Source organism: Lepisosteus platostomus, chromosome 3, assembly GCF_059453375.1.
Source record: "Lepisosteus platostomus isolate fLepPlt1 chromosome 3, fLepPlt1.hap1, whole genome shotgun sequence".
NCBI lineage: Eukaryota > Metazoa > Chordata > Actinopteri > Semionotiformes > Lepisosteidae > Lepisosteus > Lepisosteus platostomus.
Genome location: NC_142613.1, coordinates 78,018,062 through 78,040,499, shown reverse-complemented (window position 1 = coordinate 78,040,499; position 22,438 = coordinate 78,018,062). Strand labels below are relative to the sequence as shown.

General features: G+C 41.3%; 1 long non-coding RNA gene across 1 annotated transcript; it reads left to right on the top strand.

Moving 5' to 3' along the window:
- The first annotated feature begins 902 nt into the window (after nt 1-902).
- Nucleotides 903-6,656, top strand: LOC148675594 (uncharacterized). The gene is made up of 3 exons (XR_015935544.1): nt 903-1,179; nt 1,290-1,438; nt 3,972-6,656. It is a non-coding gene; the product is annotated as an uncharacterized LOC148675594 (long non-coding RNA).
- The last annotated feature ends 15,782 nt before the right edge of the window (nt 6,657-22,438 follow it).

Below are 22,438 nucleotides of genomic sequence, written 5' to 3'. Positions count from 1 at the left end.
TCCAAATCAGTTTTTGGGCCATACATGTGGGTAGGTATTCTTATGTTCTTGTTTTGATGGGATAGTAAACAGTCTGGTAGCCTTAAATTTATGATTAGTCATCATTCAACTTGTGGAGGTTGAAAACCAGTTGCCCGAGCCCTTCTAACAATTATTTTCCAGTGGTAATGATACTGATTGGATTGCTTCTGTGTTTTGACAACCCAGATAACCACAAAACACTGCAATATCTCAATGAAAGCATTAATTTTCAACCAATCTATCAAATGGTAATAAATATGATCATTGTCTACTAAAATATTGTAATTTTGGGACAGATTCATTTTAGTGATATTGAATACTGATAATCTTCCAACATTTCATGTCTTTGTTTACACAACAAATACTAAACATACACTTGCATTTTCTTTACCAATACCAGCTTTCAGTTGCATTGTTTCTGCTTTTTGGTTTCTGTTTGTTTGGTTTATGACTCAAGCTGTCATTATAAAGAATTAAATTAACAAAGTGAAGGGTTTGAATGTGTCTTCAGCTGTTTTTTGTATAATAACAAGTGGCAAATAGTTTAGTACACTGCATTGTTTTCGCTTTTCACTCAGGTAAAATTCATAATAAATAATTTATTAAGGCAGAGATGTCAGTTTTTTTATAAATTCTTTAGCTTGCCTTTGCTCTTGCATGTGGTGTAACTGCAGCTGATGTAAATGCTTCTAAAATGTAGTATTTGAGATATTTCTTCAATTGCATTTTAAGGATGATTTTGAAAGTAACATCTCTACCTATTCTGTCACTTTTCTGATTGGTTCAGTTGAAGCAAATAGCAACATATAATGCAGAGCAAAATGTTATAAAACCCAAGGCAGGCCAGCACTGAAACTGATTGTGCTTATAGCACAGCTGAATGTGTCTCGACTGTTTTTTTTATTTCCTGGAGGGGTGTGAAACATCTTGAAGGAGTCAAATTCACAGAGCACAGGGGTTAATACCCCTGCCCCTCAGCAACAGACACAGGATCATTAACCTCAGAGAAACAGACTAGAGCTTGTTTCACAGCTCATCACAGACGCACCAACCGCAGGAAAATCAGAGCCTCTGAGCAGCCTGCTCAGCTGCTGAGAGACAGGGCAGAATCAGGTTATCTGAAATCACAGTGTGAATGTTTGACCTTTCTGCCCGGAGGTAAGTGTGCCGCTGTCAAGGATTCTGGGCTTTGCTGTGGTGCTCTCTCTCCATCATTGCCGTCTCTATTAAAGGACTTTCCCTTCAAGCAGTGCTGTCTCATATTTCAGCAATGGAATGGCAGATATTCTCAATCCTTTCCGCCTGGGAGAGGTAGAAGTAAAGGTGCCAGAGCTTCAGGATGACTGATGAAGGACTGTCCACAGCAACTGATTACCCCAGAACCACTTCCCCTCTCGGATTAGCACACTGGAAAGAGGTAAGTCTCATATGAATGTGTTTTTCCTATTGCATGATTATTAAGTTCTGTATTTTTTTATTTTTGTGAGCATGCATTGGCTTACATATAAAGTCGTAATACTGTACTATAACAAGGATGAAGTTAATATTTTCTCAACCGTCTTAGCATTCATTTAAAAAATTGTCACGGAACAGAATTTCCTATTTTCATTCCTCAAAATCTAGCAGTTTCTTAAATTTTACACATTTATATTCTTAGGTTTTACAATCCGTATTAATCTAAAATACAGTGCTCACACAAAGTGGTCTGTATTTGTAGCTTTGCCAGTTTTGTTTTTATAATGATGGTTTCTGAGTTTCCCAATTCGTTTCACACAAGCGCATTTGCGTAGTGTACCATGTGAACGCCAGGGAACCAAAGACATTGTCTTTTCTTGATGCCAAGACACACTTCTTGCTGTCTATGCACTCATTGTACAGTGCCTTCCAAAACTATTCAAACCCTTCCTTTGGCAAAAGCTCAGAGTGAAAACTTCTTCTGGCAAAGTAAGTTACAATAAATATAAAAAAAAATAAAAAAGACCAATTGAAACTGAAGTATGTTGGTTGCTTAAGCATCCCAGTCCATGAACTTAACATCTTGTGGAAGCAGGTACTGTAGCTTTAATCCCTAGTTTGCTTGGGTTAATTTATGGGCAGCAGTTTTCAAATCTTTCCACAGAGTATCTATAGGATTCCAGCCATGACTTTAACTGAGCCACTCAGGGAAGTTCACTTTTTTATTCTTAAACCACATTAGTGTAGTTTTGGTTTTTGGGTCATTATCCTGATGAAATGTCTGTCCCAGTTTTAGGTCACGCCTGAAGCAGGTTTTCTTCTAAGGTCTGCCAGTACTTTGCTCCATCTATGTTCTCCTCAGTCATGATGAGCTTTCAACTCCCTGCTAATGAGAAGCAGAACTCGAAGATACTGCTGTCTCCAGCTCAACAATGTGACTGGATCTGACTGAGGGATTCACAGTGTTAGGAGTGCGTCAGATGTAACACTTTGCAGTTAGACCAAAAAGTTCCAATTTTATCTTGCCACATGTTTGCAGTATCACTTAAATCAGTTTTTGTAAACCGTGCTGGATTTCTGTTGATTATTCCACTCTCCCATAAAGGACAGGTTTGTGTAGTGACTAGAGTTCATTGCTGATCCATGGATCTTTTCTCCCAGCTCAGCCACTTAGCTCTGGAACTTTCTCGAAGTCACTGTTGACCTCACAGTAGTTACATCCCTCACCAGTTTCCTTTCTGCCTGGCTGCTCCGTTTGGACAGACAGCCTGATCAAGACAGTGTCTGAGTGCCTTCCACTTCTAAATTATCCACTTCACCGTGCTCAAAATGATGTTACAGGACTTTGAAAAGTTTTTACAACCTTCTCCTGATTGGTGTCTTTATACAACATAAGCTTATGTTGTATAGAAAACTCCTAGGTCTCCGTGGTTGAAAATGTGCTCGAAGTTCATTACCTGACTGAGGGAACTTAAAAAGATAGGAACATTTATTCTGAAATCATGTGAATTACTATTATTGTGCACAGACAGGAGCAACGTAACTAATTTGTATGTCTCATTAAGGTAGTTTTGTGCGCCCAATTTAATTAAGAATGCCAAAGCAAAAGTGTATGAATACTCATATAATCATAACTTTTTCATTTTTTTATCACATAGATTGTCTATTTACTGATTTTGGTTTTTGTTTAGAATGTGTTCTATATATAACACATATTAATTGCTACTTCAAAGTGTCATGACTACAAGCTTTTCAAGCAACAAAGTAAGAAGACTGTGCAAGGCTCTGAAAACTTTTGCAAGACACCGTATCTGAAAATAAAGAGTGAAATGCAACTTGTACAAGGGAAAATTGGCTCCATGAATGCATGCACATATTGTGTAATGTTTAGTTTACAAAAAGAACGTAGACAACATATTGACATCATAAAAAGATTATGCATTTTGATACTTTTTTGCAGCAGTCATTCAACATCTATTGGAAGACAAATGGCAAGCTGTAGACTAGACTGCAGTTTGTCCAAGTGGGCTCCATGTGGGCATGACTGTGCTACAATCTATTGCCATAATTGTCTGGAGCTCTAAGAGAAAGGTTCCTGAATGCCAAGAACATCTCAGATGATGAGTCCAAGTCTCCACTCACATATTGAGAAATTACATGCACAGGTCATGCACAGGACTCCACAGTGTTTTTTTCCCCATCAACACTTATCTTTTACAGGAAAGAACAGGCTGATATAGACAACACCTACTGTACACTGTCAAAGTAATAGTGTGGTGTTTATCATTGACTTTTATACTGGCTACACTGTTACCAGCTCCCATTTTCACATGATCGTTCTGAATATTTTGGTGTTGTCACGATTGTAGTCCCTCCCCCTTAAGGGCACTCTGGCACTTTCACATTTGAGTTGATTTTGTGCACCTGCTCCCAGTTCCCGCCTCCCTACTTAAACCAGACGCTCACTCTGTTCCATGCTCTGCACTGCTTTCCAGTACCAGCCGAGTCCGTGACCTGGAGCGCCTGGTCCCGTTCCCCCTTTTTCCCCCCGACCCTCCGCCGGATCCCGCTCCAGTTTTTAACTCCGTTTGTCTTCGTCTTGGATGGACCTCCCGGCTCTGGACATTTGCCTCGTCAAGGATTTCCCTGTGGACACTCTTTGGACTGTTTGCCTTGGACTCACCTCCCAGAACACCAGTGCACCATGGACACGCCCCTTGTTTTCATTCCTGATCCCTGCATGCCTTTTTTCCCTTTGTTTTTCTCACTCTTCCCCGGATTGTGTCGTCTGCATAGATTCCTGAAAGAACGCTTTCGTTACAGGTGTCTGAGGAGTTACTATGACCAAAAGACAATATGCCCACATGCCCAGACAATGTCACTGATATATACTATCAGGATATCAGTGACAATTGGACTGACATAATTGAACACTTGAACTAGCTATTGCTAATCTTCTTGGTCATGGCATAGTTTTCCAAAATGACAATGCTTGTGCTCATCTCCAAATACTTCTTATCTAGACCCCACCTCAGCCTGCAGTTTCTTGTGCCCATTTAGCCATGGAAAACGTTTGGGAAGCCCTTGCCTATACTTACAGACTTCAACCATGGAACCTCCTGGAATGGTATCTGTCAGCAGGGGAAATGACTACCTATCCTCAGCATATTAAAGGACAGCTCATCAGGAGTAAGAAATTCCACTATTGGGTATGTCTGGCTACTGGAGGAGAACAAGCATAGAATCAGAGCAGAATTAAGTCAAGGAAATATGAATGTCTTTCACTTACCAGTTGAAAACAAATTCCATTTCATTTTTCAAATGAAATTAAAAATTAAATTTAAATTTAAAATTTAAAATGAAATTATTAGTGATCATATCCTTTAGCTGAAACTAGAGAAGAATAACTATTGCCATATTTGTCACTGTTCAGCATGATTTGCATTATTCAGGGAGTTGTGGTATGTCTTCTGAGCACTGTTTAGGCTGTATGGACTTTTCTCTGAGCACATTTCAGGGGGTACTGCATTGTCCTGTGAGCAGTGTTCAGGGGGTACTGGACTGTCCTCTGAGCAGTGTTCAGGGGTAAGATAAAATCACTTTATTTGCCATATACAATTTCTTGTATGAGGAATTTGTCTTTTTGCAGACCCCAGCTTGCTCTCCATGAGACACACAGACAGAGAGAGAAGCTGGGGGTCAGAGCGCAGGGTCAGCCATGTATACGGTGCCCCTGGAGCAGTTGGGGTTAAGGGCCTTGCTCAAGGGCTACAACGGCTACAATGGCTACAGGCTCAGATCCTTAGCCTCGACTGTCCTCTGGGCTGTGTCCAGGGGGTACTGGACTGTCCTGTGAGCAGTGTTCAGGGGACACTGGACTTTCCTGTGAGCAGTGTTCAGGGGATACTGGACTGTCCTGTGAGCAGTGTTCAGGCGATACTGGACTGTCCTGTGAGCAGTGTTCAGGAGGTACTGGAGTGTCTTCTGCCAGCGGTGGCAGGATAAGTTATAGAAGCTTCACAGTGAGAAGGAAAAATGGGAAACCACACACAAACCCTTACGTAAAACATCAAAATTATCATCATTTTGGGAAACAAAAGCCATGGAAATTTTGAGTTATAAAATAAGGACCCAACACAGGCCCAGTTTTGCGGGACTTTAATTGTACAGTGTACAGTATGTCTTTCTGAAACTCACACACCCTTTGGATTCCTGTAACCAGCTCAAAGTCTCCTGGGAGTACAAAAAAGCATGGCTCTTAGACTTTCTTTTAGCTTTCAAAAGGCTGTCTATCCCTGTTTATTTGACATGACATTCTTTCTCAGTTCTAGTCCCAAGGTGAGCATAATGTTTTACATCATGTCTGGCTGCCTGGGAAGGTCAGCCTTAGTCTCAGACTTATCAGGACAAAACACCACAGGGTCAGAAAAACAGACAGACCTAGTGCAGCGCTATCTGAGAAAAAAAATACTTTAAAAAAGAGTTTATCAACAAGCAATACTGGAAAAAAAAAACAATAGAAGGATTACCTCCACGTAAGAGCTCCAGAATACAGTATATCATCCAACCGGGGTTGTGGGCCGGCCTCATACAGCAAATCTGTGCTAATCACAATTTCAGTGCAATGCAATACCATGTCAAGACGATAGATTAAGAAATGTAGGAGACCTTTATGTCCATCTAGTTGTTTGCTTTTTAGTAGTTTAAAGATCTAATCTGTTTTCTTAAGGATCCCACAATGTCAACGTCAACCACATTGCTAAGGAGCTGGCTCATACTCCCAGGGTCCTCTGTGTAAAGATTTGTCTCCTATAATCTGTCTTGAGAGCTCCTAAACATAATTTAAATTATTGTCATTTGCACTTTTGTACTGTTTATGAAGAAATCACTAGAGTTCTTTCAGAACAGGACTGTTTTTATTCTTCTTTCTACTGCCTCTGGAACAGTAATATCTTTTTATTTGTGTGGTTACAGAAATTATACATTATACAATTAGACATTTTAAACGTGAGATTCCTGTTTTCTGTGAACCCTTATTCTAAAGTTGTGTTTGTCTTTTATATTGCTGCCCACATTCCATAAACACCAGTCTACTTCATAAGCTTAGTTTTCCATTCTGTAGCTATACTGTAATTTGTTCTTGCTACCTGCACTTGTCTATATTACAGGTCAGCTGTCAAGTGTCTTGCATTCTTTCAAAATATTTTCTTAATATCATTTGCTGTTTGTACGATGTTTGCTAATCCTCCTATTTCAGCATAATCTTAAAACTTCACTAATTCTTTTTCTTTCTTTTAATCATACCAGAATATATACAGTATGTAGATGATATTAATTGTGAGGAGCAGTAGTACTGTATTAATACAGATCCCTGTGGTACATATAGCATATCACTGGAATTGGTACATTATCTCCTTATCTGTACTCTGTTTTCTATCCATTAACCAGTTTCCATTCACACAGATGCATTACCTGAATGCTTACTGTCTGCAATTTTAGGAAGGTGTTTGAGGCAGGATTTGAGAAATTTTGTGAGGAACTACAGTACATATAAAGCCTTTCAGAAATCTAAATATACCATATTATACACAGTGCCACGTAAAAGCTTGTGAACCCCAATATAATTATCAGATTTACAACTTCTTACCAAGATAGATTTATTCAAGTTGAACTGGTCTTTTCTCAAAAACCAAAAATGAGTATTTAAGAATGATTATGTGTGAAATAATAAGTGAACCCCCAGGTTACTTAGCACAAACAATGTTTAATTAAGTTAAGAATTATAATTAGAATCAGGAGTGTAAATAATTGGATAACAAGTGAACAAGGCGTTTGGGCAGTCCTTTCTGGTATAACAGTCAGAAACATTGTGGGTTTGGTCTTTACCATACAGGTTAGTGAAAATGCATCATGCCATGAGATTTCAAAGTCCCCCAGAAAAAGAGTGGTAGCTGCTCATCAGTCTGGAGAAGGTTACAAAACTGCAAAACATTCTGAACAAATGGACTCCCATCCATCCACTGTAAGACAGATTCAAAGTCTACAAATGGAAAATATTCAAGACCGCAGTGACTCAACCCAGGACCAGTCGTTCTGTTAAGATTTCCTCAAGCGCAACCCAAAAAAATCATCCAGGAAGTCACAAAGAACCCCCAACATCTAAGGATCCGCAGGCATTTCTCACTGCACTGTCTCTGTCAATGGAAACCATCAGGAAAAGACTGAACAGGAATAGTTTTAATGGGAGAAAAGCCCGGCAGAAAAAATTGGTCTCTTAATAAAGAACATTGTTGCCCAAGTTCATCACAAAGCACCTGGATGATCAACAAGACAAGTGGAAGATTGTTCTCCAGACAGACCAGTCAAGGAGAAATGAGAAAGGTTTTAAAAGCCAGACATTGCCTTCCAACAGCAAAACCCCATCCCAAACTTTTGTCAGTGGTTTTGCCTGCTTTGCTGTCTCTGGACTTGAATGGCTTTCTAGCATTGATGCAACCATGAATTTGGTGTTACATCAATAAATTCCAAAGTGGATCATGCAGCAATTATTCTAAACATAGAAGGAAGGTGAAAATGGCAGGTGAAAAGGAATGGCAGAAATTCAAAATTTGGTCAAAAATGGCTGAAATTCAAACTTGCTACTCATTATACTCCATTTTTTCAGTATCATTGTTGCATGCTTTATGCTGAACTTGTGGACTGACCTAGATATTGTCGACTGAAGCACATTTTCTCCCATCTCAACAACTGAACTCTGTAGCTCTTTCAAAGTTATCACTGGCCTCACAGTGACACCCCTCAACAGTTTTCTTTACAGAGTAAATTATCTATTTAGATTTTTCTTTTTGTTTTTTGCTTTGAATGTGTGTAGTAGGTTGTGGATATAACAAATATTAATTGCTTCCACAAATGCTATAACTGAAAGTCATAAAAGCAAAAGAAAGGGAAAACTGCAAGGATCTGAATACTCTTACCAGGTACTGTGCATCATAAGAACCTTCTAATGTTGTAGCTTCTATCTCATACATATCATTTATAATATTACTTATTCAAGTTATATTTCATTGCTCAGATGTGTGCAAAGTTCTGCTTTACTCCTATTACATTATTTATGGCTACATATATTCTTGTATCATTCATGAACTTGACAGCTTGCTGACAATACCAGATTCTAGATCTCTGATGTACACTGGGAAGAGTCCATGTCCTAAAATTGATCCTTGTGGTACCCCACTAAAGACCAGTGTGTGGTAAAAACCTGCACAAATACTCTCAGTTTACAAATCTTTTAACCAATTATTTTTGCAAATCACACATTACATGGAATTCCTATAGCCTTAAGATTGAAGATTAATCTTTTGTTGTACTTTATCAAAAGCTTTCTGATAGTCCAGTTATTTCCTATTACAATAGTTATATGCAAGATATCTAGTAGGCTAGTAATGCCTGAACTATGTCTTCTAAATGTCTATGTCTATGTAAATGAACTATTTCTTCTAGAATGTGCTGTTTCAATTCAGTTAAATAACCACCTCATTGCAAACAACCTTTTCATGGGGGTGATATTTGACTCAGGCTTGACATTCAACCCACATATTGTCAAAACATAATGCTTTCACCTCAGAAATCTCACCAGACTATGTCCCATGTTATCACTAACTGTTGCTGAAAACCTCATCAAACACATTTGTCTTCTCCCAAACTGACTACTGTAATGTTCGTTGGGGGTTTCTAAATCCACATTGAACAAATTCCAGTATGTCCAAAATTCAGCTGCCAGAATCCTTACCAGGTCTGGTGTAAGTGATCACCTTACTTCTATCCTGGAGTCCTCTCACTGGCTTCCTGTGAAGTTTCGTGTCGACTTCAAAATCCTCATGCTCACCTATAAGGCTCTGCATGGCTTGGCACCTTCGTACTTGTCTGAGCTTCTATCATCCTATTCCCCACCTCGAAACCTTCGCTCTTCTAATTCTGGTCTCCTAACTGTCCCCCAAGCCCATCTACATTGTATGGGTGACAGGGCCTTCTCTTGTTATGCCCCCAAGCTCTGGAACTCTCTGCCCAAGGATATCAGAGAGTCACCTTCTCTAAACTCCTTTAAATCCAGACTCAAAACCTTCTTCTTTAGAAGGGTCTTTATTTAACTGGTTCTGGTTACTAAACTGATATATGTGACACATGAAGAAGGCTCCACAGCTGAAATGTTGTGTTTCTTTTCTTCTCTTTTCAGCATGGAATAAACCTGTACTTGTTCCTTTGCAGCCTATGCATGCTGATGCAGATACCTACATGAACTGGTTCTGTTATTTACCCCTTTGCTCCTACCAAAGGGGTATTCAGTACCCCCATCTACTGTCTCCTCTCATTTTGTATTTTCATTGTGCATATCTTGTGTATTTTTTTGTTGTTGTTGGCATTCTGTAAAGCACTTTGCGAAGCCACTTCTAAAGACACTATATAAAATAAAGTTTTTTATAATTATTCTAAATCAACACTAATTGTTAGAACACAGCATTCAGTCAGATGCTCTTCTGATTTGGTTCTTATACATTTTCCATAACATCAGATGTAACCGAGGTAAATCCAATTCCCTCGGACTGGTTTTTCTCCTTTTTATGGCAGAAAATGATATTTGTGATTCCAACACACTCCCTGACCTAAGACCTATTTGAAATACTCCAGTAAGTGGTAAAGAAAGTTCTCTCACATTTTGACCAAAATGGGTAACTATATTCAAGTCTGGTAATTTGTTTATTTGAAGCTCTGTCATTCCTTTTAACAGCTCATCATGTGATATGCTGAAATATCTGTACACCATAGACCCTAACAAATGCATCAGTGCACTATTGACACAAGAAAGCTGGTTGTAGACAAGAAACGGTAACAGAGATTCGAAGCATTGGTCAGCTTTCAGCAAACTTTTAAACAGATGTGCTGCAAGTTAAATATCAATACTCCGAAGAGGCCCCAATGTGGACACCAGGAACTGATTTCTGGCTACAGGACCAATCTGAAGATTGTGTATACCCTGCATAGTTCTTGTTTTGTACATATTCATTGCAGTTATAGTGTCTGCACTTGCTACTGCTAGGTGCTCAAAAGCTTTTACATTTTACAAATCATGTCGGTGTAGAGCCTTTTGTGTTTGATCTGTTTAATAACGTGAAAAAGATTCGGCAAAGATGGAGAAAGACTACATGGCGATCATTTAAATGTATAGACATGTCACCCATTTCACATTCTAGGAGCGAACCTGGAAATGAACCGATTGCAGGATTGTCCCCCCAGACTTGTCCAGAAGGGGCAGCGGCAGCCAGCGGGGACCGGGGGAGCATCCTGCGGCGCGGCGGTGACGCAGCCCAAACAAGTCCGCGCGGCCTAATCAATGCCGCCTCTGTCAGTAATCAATTAGCGGAGGGCCAACGGTGTCCCTGCACGTTTCCGTCTGCTCGTGCGCCGCCTTTCGCTCTCTCCCCCTCCTCTGGCTTTCTCACAGGCTCCCGGCGGCTGGCCTGGGCACATCTCATTAAGGAGTTATGTGTAACACAAACAAGCCCGCTCTCCCAGGGTGTTTATCTCATGGCACAGAGCACTGCATGCCCACAGATCAAAGACTGTGGGAACAGACACCGCTCAGCACAGCAGCTGCACTCAGATCCTGTCCACACCCTTCCTGTTTGCCGCAGCCTGCCTCGGGGCTATTATTTTCCCAACAGCCCGCTGATAAGCCCCTCAGCCATCGTCACCGGTGCCACCCCTCTGCCCCCCCCCCGCCACCGCGCAGCCCCCCAGAGAGGGCATTCCTGCAGCGTCTCAAGTGTGCTCCCAGCCTGGCATTGTTCTCCTGGTGAGTGCCAGATAATTATCCAGCCTTTCACGGCTGATGGGCAGATTAGGTTTCTGAGCGCCTTCAAACACTAGTCACACTCACTGCAGCTGAGATGGGCTCCTTCGACTTTTCCATGCGGTGTACTAAAATATTTTGAAAGTTTAAATAAAAACAGAAGTTAATAAATACCATGGCAGATAGCTGAAGCATTATTCAGAAGGAAAATGAAAAGGCAGTCGTGCTCTGCTCACTTCCATTGTGTATCTCTGTCTTAAAAATACTGTAGCTCTTTTGAAGATTGCACACCAAGATGGGTAATCTGTTTGATTATCCTTGGTTGTTTTATTGCAAAAACACATGACGTTTTTATACAGTAGTTCTGCATCACTAAATTCACGGCTATTAACGCGAACGGAGCATTAAGGCAACATTTGCCTAAATGAAGAAAGGGAAAACAATTTCTCATCCAAGTAAAACAGTCAATAGAACTGAAGCGCAGGACATTTTGTATGATATGTGTTTCAGAGAACATTGGACTTCATGAAGAAAAACATTGATAGATTATGTGTCTAGAAACTGAAGAGAACTGAAACATTTATTAGAAGTGCAATAAAACTACTCAATGAAGGTATGTAAATATATTCCCCCTTATACCTATTTATTTATCCATTTATTTATGTATCACACACTGTTGTTGTGATTGCAAGTGATTTTATGTGACTCTTATGTTTTGCTTGGGTGTTCTTGTACTTGTACTGTACTGCTGTGGGAGAAGCCAAAGAAAAATGTCCACAGCAGTGGACAATAAAGTATCTATCTATGGTTAGGCTTTTCCAAACATCTCTAGAATGTTGCTTAATTTTGACCACAATAACCAGGTAATTAGTACTCACTTATAAGCATCTTATAATTTATAGTATATTACACTATTTATAGGGTGGCATGGTGACACAGTGGTTAGCATTCTGCCTCACAGCTCCGGAGGCCCTGGGTTAATTCCTGTCCTCATGGAGTTTGTATGTTCTTCCTGTCTTTACATAGGTTTCCTCCAGGTGCTCTGGTTTCCTCCCAGAGACATACTGGCAGGTTAATTGTCTTTCGGGAAACCTGGCCCTGGCTTGAGCGTGCAAGTGTGTGCGTGTCCGAGTCTGTCCTGTGAGGGGCTGGCGTCCTGTCCAGGGTGTGGGAGTGTGTGCGTGTCCGAGTCTGTCCTGTGAGGGGCTGGCGTCCTGTCCAGGGTGTGCGAGTGTGTGCGTGTCCGAGTCTGTCCTGTGAGTTGCTGGCGTCCTGTCCAGGGTGTGGGAGTGTGTGCGTGTCCGAGTTTGTCCTGTGAGGGGCTGGCGTCCTGTCCAGGGTGTGCGAGTGTGTGCGTGTCCGAGTCTGTCCTGTGAGGGGCTGGCGTCCTGTCCAGGGTGTGCGAGTGTGTGCGTGTCCGAGTCTGTCCTGTGAGGGGCTGGCGTCCTGTCCAGGGTGTGCGAGTGTGTGCGTGTCCGAGTGTGTCCTGTGAGGGGCTGGCGTCCTGTCCAGGGTGTGCGAGTGTGTGCGTGTCCGAGTCTGTCCTGTGAGGGGCTGGCGTCCTGTCCAGGGTGTGCGAGTGTGTGCGTGTCCGAGTCTGTCCTGTGAGGGGCTGGCGTCCTGTCCAGGGTGTGCGAGTGTGTGCGTGTCCGAGTCTGTCCTGTGAGGGGCTGGCGTCCTGTCCAGGGTGTGCGAGTGTGTGCGTGTCCGAGTGTGTCCTGTGAGGGGCTGGCGTCCTGTCCAGGGTGTGCGAGTGTGTGCGTGTCCGAGTCTGTCCTGTGAGGGGCTGGCGTCCTGTCCAGGGTGTGCGAGTGTGTGCGTGTCCGAGTCTGTCCTGTGAGGGGCTGGCGTCCTGTCCAGGGTGTGCGAGTGTGTGCGTGTCCGAGTCTGTCCTGTGAGGGGCTGGCGTCTTGTCCAGGGTGTTGGAGTGTGTGCGTGTCCGAGTCTGTCCTGTGAGGGGCTGGCGTCCTGTCCAGGGTGTGCGAGTGTGTGCGTGTCCGAGTCTGTCCTGTGAGGGGCTGGCGTCCTGTCCTGAGTGTGCATTATGGTCTTTTTTATAATTATGTGCCTGACTGTTTGATTACATGTCTTGTTTGTTCCACTTCCAGATCCAAAAGTTTTTTTGCATGTTTGCCTTTAATCTATAAAGAGAAAATGTCACACGCAATCTCATTCAGGGGCTGTTCCTGCCCTTGTGACACCTGCAGCTGTGAGCTCTTGTTCCAGAGTTGTCAGCTACTGTACATTATTGAACCCTTAACTGGACTAATAATATGATTAATCTGAACTATGAAGCCCTGGTCTATATTGTAAGCTAAGAACTATGAAGCCCTTATCCATATTGTAAGGTATAAACTATGAAGCCCTGGTCTATATTGTAAGATATTGTAACGCTTACGGCCGACAGGCACTGTGTAAGAGCCGGCGTACCAGAGCAGGTGATGTCACCGCCCTTCCCTGTGATAGCAGGACTACAGCTACTGGGCTGTAAAGAGATCTCTCTTTGGCTCACCGGGCTGGGTCCCTGCTGAATGATGCAGGAGTCCTGGGTTTGAGCCCCTGATGGTGTGGGGCTGACCTAATGTGGCAAGGGTGCCCACCTGAGCCCCCATTGTGTTCCATTGGTGTCAGAGTGGGATGGGATAGCCCTTCGCTGGGGATGGCGATTTAAGCGGGGGAGAGTGTAACGCTTATGGCTGACAGGCACTGTGTAAGAGCCAGCGTACCAGAGCAGGTGAGGTCACCGCCCTTCCCTGTGATAGCAGGACTATAGCTACTGGGCTGTAGAGAGATCTCTCTTTGGCTCACCGGGCTGGGTCCCTGCTGAGTGACGCGGGAGTCCCGGGTTCAAGCCCCCGACGGTGCGGGGCCGACCTAATGCGGCAAGGGCGCCCGCATGAGCCCCCGTTGCATTACAATATGAACTCTGAAGCTCTGGTCTCTGTTGTAAGGTAAGAACTGTAAAGCCCTGGTCTATATTTTAAGATATGAGCTAGTATTGCAGAAAGTTAACCTTTCACCTAAGACTACTAACGCACACTTCAGAGGGCTTTGTTTACTAATTCAAAAATATGACCATAATATATATATAGACACAAATAATAGGTTTATTCCATGCTGAAAAGAGAAGAAAGAAAACACAATGTTTTGGCCGTGGAGCCTTCTCAATATATATATATATTGCCTGGTATGGGTTTTCCCTCCTACCGTCCAGTAAACGGTACCAAAGCATTCGGTCCAAGTCCAACAGACTACAGAACAGCTTCTACCTCCAGGCAATAAGACTGCTAAATAGCCAACCTGCAGCTCCTTTAGCAAATCACCTGTAATGGCTACATGGACACACAGATTTCACTGTATTCATCATACTGCACTACTTATAATATATTGCATACACCCTGGACACATTGCAGCTCTATTCATTTTGAGTATTGTCTTAGTTTATTTTATTCAATTTCTATTTTACTATTATGTATTATTATGTTACCTTCTTTTTTAACTTTAATTTTCTGATTTTTACCTCCTCCTCCCCACTGAGCAAGTAGATACGCTGTATTGTTCTGCATTTGATAAATAAACTTTGATTTGATTTTGATTATTAATGCAAATCACACAACAGTGTTTCGAATTTACTTTTAAATCTTGAGTCCAACCCATATTAGATTTGCTTATTTAATAATTTGATCATCTGTTTGACGCGTATCAGATTAATTTTATGTTTGAAATGTTATTTTCCGGAACAGAACGACCCAAACTAAATTGTGAAGTATTATTCGAGCCATCGATGCCATTTTTCGAACTACCAGATTGGTGCTTTCTCTGAAAGATAAAACAATTTAATGGTGTGTGTGCGTGCGTGCAGGGGGGTGAATGTCATTAATTTTGTGTTACAGGTGGAACATAATCGTGAAGCTACCACTTTTCCTTCTCAGTTTATCGGTGTGTTTGTGCGGTGGTGTCAGACCGCCTGTGTTTTCAGCGTGGAAGCAGGACAGTCCCAGAGCGCAGTTCCGGAATGCAGGAGGGAGGAGCTGCCGGGATAGTCCCGCAGCTGAAACCCGAGACGGGCTGTCCCAGGCTGCTCCGCTACCCTTGTGAAAGGCGACAGCGTGCAAGTCAGGAAGGCTCCGGTTTTAATATCTGTGTGATGGCCCTCGCTATCATTAATACTTCTGCTGCATGGATTTCAAAGAGGGCACCCCTTTCTTAATGTATCCCGGTTTCGTACTCCTCGTATGCTACATTTTCTTCTGTAAGTACTGTACGGCAGGTTTTGACGGCCCCTTAGTAGGCGTCTAAGCGTGTTGATTTTTAAAATGCAACAACATGCCTAATCTGTTTGCCCAGTAATTTCTCTGTGGATTTCATTGACGTCAATCATCAACAAGCCCCAAGGCCAGGACTCTACTCACAAGTGCGTAGCACCATCAACCCAGAAGTATCGGATGTATCGGTATCTTCTCCAAGCTCTGAAACGCACTCCAGGGCGAGTAACCAAATGCAGTTTTGGTTTGCTTCATTGCTGTGCTTGTTCGTCTTCTTTGTGCTGTAGGATTTTCTTCAGTATGCACAGCTGCTCATTTTAATGTGTCATTTTATTGCCCTGCATTGTGCTGTGCATATACCCAAATTTACTAAAACACACAGTTACTAAAACTAATACTGTAACATCTGCTTGAAAGAAAGATGAAGATGCAGAATCGTCCTCTTTTCCTGCATAAACTGTTTTAATTTCAATAAAGACTACAAACTGTTTTCTTTTGATAGATTTATTTGATTTAAATTAAATTGATTTAATTTAATTTTTAGATTTCTTCTCTCTCTAAATTATGCAAATTATATTGAACCACCTACTTCAGTTTGAATTTCAGTTTGAAGTCCTTCTCTTTTCCTGTGTTACCTGTCAACAATAGTATGAAGGCAAATTCATTAATAAAATCATCCTGGATAGTTTGCATGTAGTGAAGACATGAAAATGGAAAATTAAGAATTTACTGAGTCTTGATCTTTAACGAGAATTCTGTCTTGAAACAGGTTTACACCTTGTGGTCTGCATGCCTCGCATGCCGGTAATGACTTATCTAATGAGTAAGGAATTTGCTTCATGGACTGAACCAATTGAGAATGTAGTTAGATATAATCTTAACCTGCTTACCACGTCAGCACAGAGAAGCTGGAACTATTAACCTGTGTTTTCTTGCAAACTCTATGTTGAATTCTATGAATCCAAAATCTGCAGAATCACAGATATGAATATCTGCTGCTTTCCAACAAGTTATAGCATGTGCAGTATATAAAAGTATTTCGCCCTCTAGGGCCGTTTTTAGTGCATCCACTTTTGACTACAATCACAATATTTTTCCTAGTCTTGGATCAGCTTTTGAACTCTGCCCTTCACTTCATTCTTCGTGAATAACTCCACCCCAGTCTTTGATGCAGGCAGAGATGCATTCAAACTCTTATTGGTTCCACCAAACTGCTTCAGCTGCATTGTGTCCAGGTGATTGAATGGAAGATCCCACAATCACACTTTGGATAATTGTTACATTTCTTTGCATGAGCCTCCAACCACTAAGTATCATTTCTGTCAACGATATGACTTAGTATTGTGCTGTGCTTGTTGTTGTAATTTCAAACAAAGTCCTTTTTCTATCCTAGTCAGGCCGTTCTCAGATACTGCAAAGTACAATACAGGACATCAGCAAAAATGCGTGAAAAAAAAATACAACTGCTCAGTAAGAACAACAAAGAATATCCTGGCCAGAGTCAGGATCTAAGATGACCCCTGAGATAGACATTTCCTGTTGCTTATAGTGCTCAGCAGGGACCACTACCTAACACAGTAAGCAGCTGTCTCCTGAGTGCAGACAGCTGGGTGTGCAGCACTGCAGCAGGTGAAAGAACAGGCCCCACTGGGAGATACGTTGACCTCCACCTGAGAAGACGGGATCCCCGGAGAACCATCAAGAATCATCCCTGACCTTGTCCTCTCGCAGAAGTGGTTACTGTCAAACAAAATCAAATGGCAAGAGATGACTCCATCTTCAGGAATCCAGTAGTATCACAAATTGTATGGGAAAAGAGGGCAAAATCAGTTCAGATTAACTTCTAAAGGAGGCCAGTGATCAGGATATAAAGGAAAAGTAAACTAATTCCCTATCTAAAATGAGGAGGTACATTTTGTCACAAAGTGTTGTGAGTGCCAAGTTATATTGGGGATGGAGAGGCACTAGGACCCCTCAAGAATATGTGATGAATTTATGGGATGGTTACCAAGCTCAAAATTGGGTAAACAATCTACTTTCATTTGTGACATTTCTTGTGTTCTTCTGTCTGTAAAGCAAGCAATTCAATAAAACTTATTTGTTTTGTTGGATCATTTATTTCTGAGGTTTGAATTGTTGTATGAACAATAAAGAGCTGTGCCACCGGGCTCCCAGCAGATGAAACGTCTTGTTGGTTTGGTATAAATACTCCTTTCAAACAATCTGTTAAATAAAGCAGTTTATAAAACGGTAATGTCTATGAAACAAAGGTGTTTAAGGGTCCAAAGGGTAAAGAGGTAACAACACCTACAGTATTTATAAACCATCCTTTTTTTTCCTTTCTTTGAAAATCTATAGTCCTGTTCACTTCTTCAAAAATGAATTGAACTGCAATTGCAGGATGTGGTAACCTTCTAAACAACCAAAAAAAATAGCAACTTCAGTGAAGTGCTGATGAACAAAGAATTTACCTGGGCCATAAAGGTGACTTTTAATTAAAGCTTAAGGAAAAGTCACATCGAAAGTATGACAATGCTGCATGATCATGTTACTTCCTAATGACACGGTGCCTGAGTAATAAAGTGGTAGTTGGCCTATGATCTGCCCAACATGAAAGACCTGGCCTGTGTTTGTGTTGTCAACACTGGCACCTGCTAGACCAGTGTGGCTAACACTTTGGTTTTTTCAAAACCTACTATAATTTTCATCTAAAGGAAACCAGGGCTGAACCACCTTATTACCTGCTTTTGATTCCTGTTTATGATTCAGCAGCTTGCTCTTTACTTTTACTAGTGCATTTGAACTTTTTTAGTGCTGCAGTTTCAAATGTTGTCCAGCCCTTAGTCCTCTTCCAGCTAGCGCCACGCTGATATTGATGATGCTGGATGATGAGGCTTGTCATAACGAGAGTGTCTAAAATATCGGAGTGAAAAACAAGAGAGTAATTGTGAACATGAGGCATGATGAAACCCAACCAGGCTGTAAACGCTTAAATGTTTGGCAATTTGAAACCGCTACTGCGCCCCTGCCCCCAATGTAAACATTCCTCCTTTGAAATTAGCAGCACCACATCACAAGTGCAAATGCCTTGAAATATGGCAAGGGTGTGTTTCCGTTTCATGCCTGTATCATTAATCTTCAAATATGGAAAAGAGATATGAGTGCTATGACTACAAGTTCCTGCCTTATTACCGAGATATATCATTACTGATAGAGAACGCTACATTACATGAAGGCATCTCAGACTGCTTCATTACTTTAAATTTCTACGTTCCTTTGCAAAACAAAATTAATCAAATTTGCAATTTACGAAGGGGTGATTGCACCCAGTTGCCTTTAAACTCCCAGAATCACGTAAAAAAAAAGGTTTGGAAACAAGTGAAAAAATTGTACTGGCGCATTATGAAGTTTTAATTTAATTTAATGAATGCCTGCCTGTTTGTCAACGAGGAATATTGATAAAAAGTTATTTATATTAACCAGGGTTGTTTAAAAGGTAAAGGTAGGATTTTCTGAATGATGTCGTGTCTGGGACACCTGTAGGTGGCAATACAAGCTACCGCCTCAGTACTAATTCATTAATTGAGTGACTCAGTACTGGTAAATCCTGTTGTACTCTTGGTCAAAAAGGACCAAGAGACCTTTTTAAAAAGGCGCCGTCCTTTGGATGGGATGGGTCCTGACTCCCTGTAGTCTCTGTGCATCCTGCCCAAACTTCCCATTGGCCTTTACCAGTCATGGCCTCCTAATAATCCCCATCTCTGAACTGGCTTCATCACTCTGCTCTCTTCCCCACTGATAGCTGGTGTGTGGTGAGCGTTCTGGTGCACTTTGGCTGCTGTCACATCATCCAGGTGGGGCTGCACACTGGTGGTGGAGGGGAGTCCCTGTTACCTGTAAAGCGCTTTGAGTGGAGTGTCCAGAAAAGCACTATATCCTGTAAGTGTGAGCATTTATTATTATTACATATGACACACTGATGTTTGGACAAGAACTCCGCTGCCATTTTTTATACATCAGCTTCAGCATTGTTTCCTGCATGACCGTATCATTTCCATATGGCCTCTTCCAACAGCAATCTTAGTTTTTCTCTTGGGAAAAACTAAGATTGCAGCTGGAAGTGGTGTTAGTGGTGTTAGTGGGGCCAGCAGGGGGCACTCACCCTGCGGTCTGTGTGGGTCTTCATGCCCCAGTATAAAAGCTGTCCTTCAGATTAAATGTAAAACTCTGTTCTGCTCCCCACTGATAGCTGAAGCGTGATGAGTGTACTGGCACACTATGGCTGCAGTCGCATCATCCAGGTGGGGCTGCACATTGGTGAAGGGGAGTCCTCATTACCTGTAAAGGGCTTCGAGTGGAGTGTTCAGAAAGCGCTATATAAGTGTAATCAATAATTATTATTATATATCTTTTATTGTTCCCTTTGCCCTACCAGTACATTTAGACTGAGCATGTTCCTTGACATGAAAAAAGCAAGATTGCTTGAAATAGACCTAAACTATTCATCCATGCAGAAATAGGATCATGCGATATAATCAGCTTGGGTTTAGAAAAGGTACTTATTGCTTAAATAACTTTGTACAAGCAACAAGGGTAATGGATACATAAGCTAAATTTAAAACAATTTAAATTTTCAGAAAGCAGAAGGAATAGAGTTCTCCATAAAAGATTAATTTTCAAATCACAGGCCGTATGATTTCAGTATAATTTAAAATAAGAGGTGAATGGGTTAATTGGAGGGATGTAATTAGTGGAGTACCACAGGGATCTATATTAACAGCTGCCCTAGAGGTTCACAGTTAAGCTTATAATGAACACCTGCAAGTCTATCAGGCTGCTCTGGCTTCTGCCAAAGCCTCCTTTAACTCGGATACAACCAACACTGGAAAAGGAAATCATAAAGTGATCTTCTCTGTTATTAACAAGCTCACTAAACCTCCCTGACAACTCTGCTCTCCCACCCCTGACCTCTGTCGTATGTTTTTACAGTTCTTTCAATCCAAGACTGGTGCTATAGCTCTACATTTTTCTAAATGAAGCTTTAGCCTTATACCATATTTGGACAACTATCATGAGCCCTAGCTTTTCTATTGGCATTCCCTCTGTACCAGATTTTTCTGAATTGAGCTTAATTCAAATCAATTTACCAAGATTATTAACAGCTGTAAAACAACTTCTTTTTGCTTAGATCCCATCCCTAACTCTTTCACTGAAAGCTTGCCTGCCAGACATCTACCCATTAACTGTCAATATTATCAACAGTTCCCTTTTCATGGGTGTGGTCCCTACTGCATCAATTACTCCTATACTATGGAAACATGACTCAAATTCTGATATACTGATGAACTTTCTAATTCAATATTTCTATTTAAAGTTGCAGAACACGTGGTTACATGATAGTTATTGATATGTTCGAACCATTCTAGCCCAGTCTTCACTCTAACCAAACACTGAGATTGTTCTTGTCAGAGTTGCGAATGGTTTACTAATTACCTCTGACTCGGGACCTATAAGTATTCTTATGCTTCTCGATCTTGGTGCGGCTTTTGATACGATAGTCGGTCAATAGCATCGGTCTCATAAACTAAAGATCGAGCTTCTCTTGTCTCATGGAGAGCTAGCTGGGATATGCGAAAAGACAAATTCCTAATACAATAGATTGTATATGGGCAATAAAGTGATCTTTAAAAAAATCCCTCATGGTCCCAATCAGTCACAGTGTGCTGCGGGGTTAAGTCTAGGGCCCTTTGCTCTTTATCATTTATGTGCTTCCTCTCGGTCAGATCATATGCAAACATGGTCTTCAGGTCCACTATTATGTAGATGACATTAAGATTTATGTTAAAAACTCTTCTTCCCTCTGATCTCCTACCTCTGTCACTTATCTCTTGTCTGTGTGACATCAAGCTCTGGTTGACATCACATTTTCTGAAGATAAATAGTGACAAAACAGAAATTTTACTGGTGGGCAGCAAATGTCAGCTGGAAATGCAGGAGAGCTTCACAGTGGTGACGGATGGCTTCCCCATTCACTCGTCAGTCATAGTCAGGAATCTGGGAGTCACACTTGATCCTGTACTGTCTTTTGAGCCCCACAGGAAAAATTAGATTAAGACATCCTTTCTCACCTTTTTTCATTGAATTGGGCAGTTTCTATCAATGTATATAATGCAGTGCCTGATTCACGCATTGCAACATCAAGGCTTGAGTCCTGCAACTCTAGATGCCATGGACTGCCTAACACTCTTCACAGTAAGATGCAATATATCCAAAACTCTCCAGCTAGACTTGTAACTCACACCAGACTGTGATAACATATCACTTCTTCACCTAAGTCTCTATATTGGTTGCCTGTAAAGACACATATGCAATATAAGGTTTTGTTACTGACTTTGAAGGCTCTCAATAATCTGGCTCCACCATACATCTCTGAAGTCCTCCATGTTAACATTCCGTACCTTGTGCTCCTTTTTACTAGGGCCTTTGTCTGATTGCCCTGCAGTTCATGCTGTGTGTCCTTATTTCATTTCTTTCTTTTCTCTTTCAGTATATTTTTTGTACAGCATCATCAGGTTTGAAAATAGTACTTTATAAATAAAACGTTTAATTAAAACTATTCTTATTATTAGTTGTAGTTGTAGTATTAATAATAATGAAAATGGTTAATTATAAAAGAAAAATGTTTTAAAAAGTACTGAAGCCCTGTGAGAAGTGAAAAAATATCATTCAGTCTGTCAATTGCCTCACAGTCTGGCTGGGTGTGGGGAGGTGAAACCATTGTCTTTAAATCAGTTATTAGAAAAATACTCTATAAATTATAAAAGTAGTTCAAATGTGATAAAATCGGGAA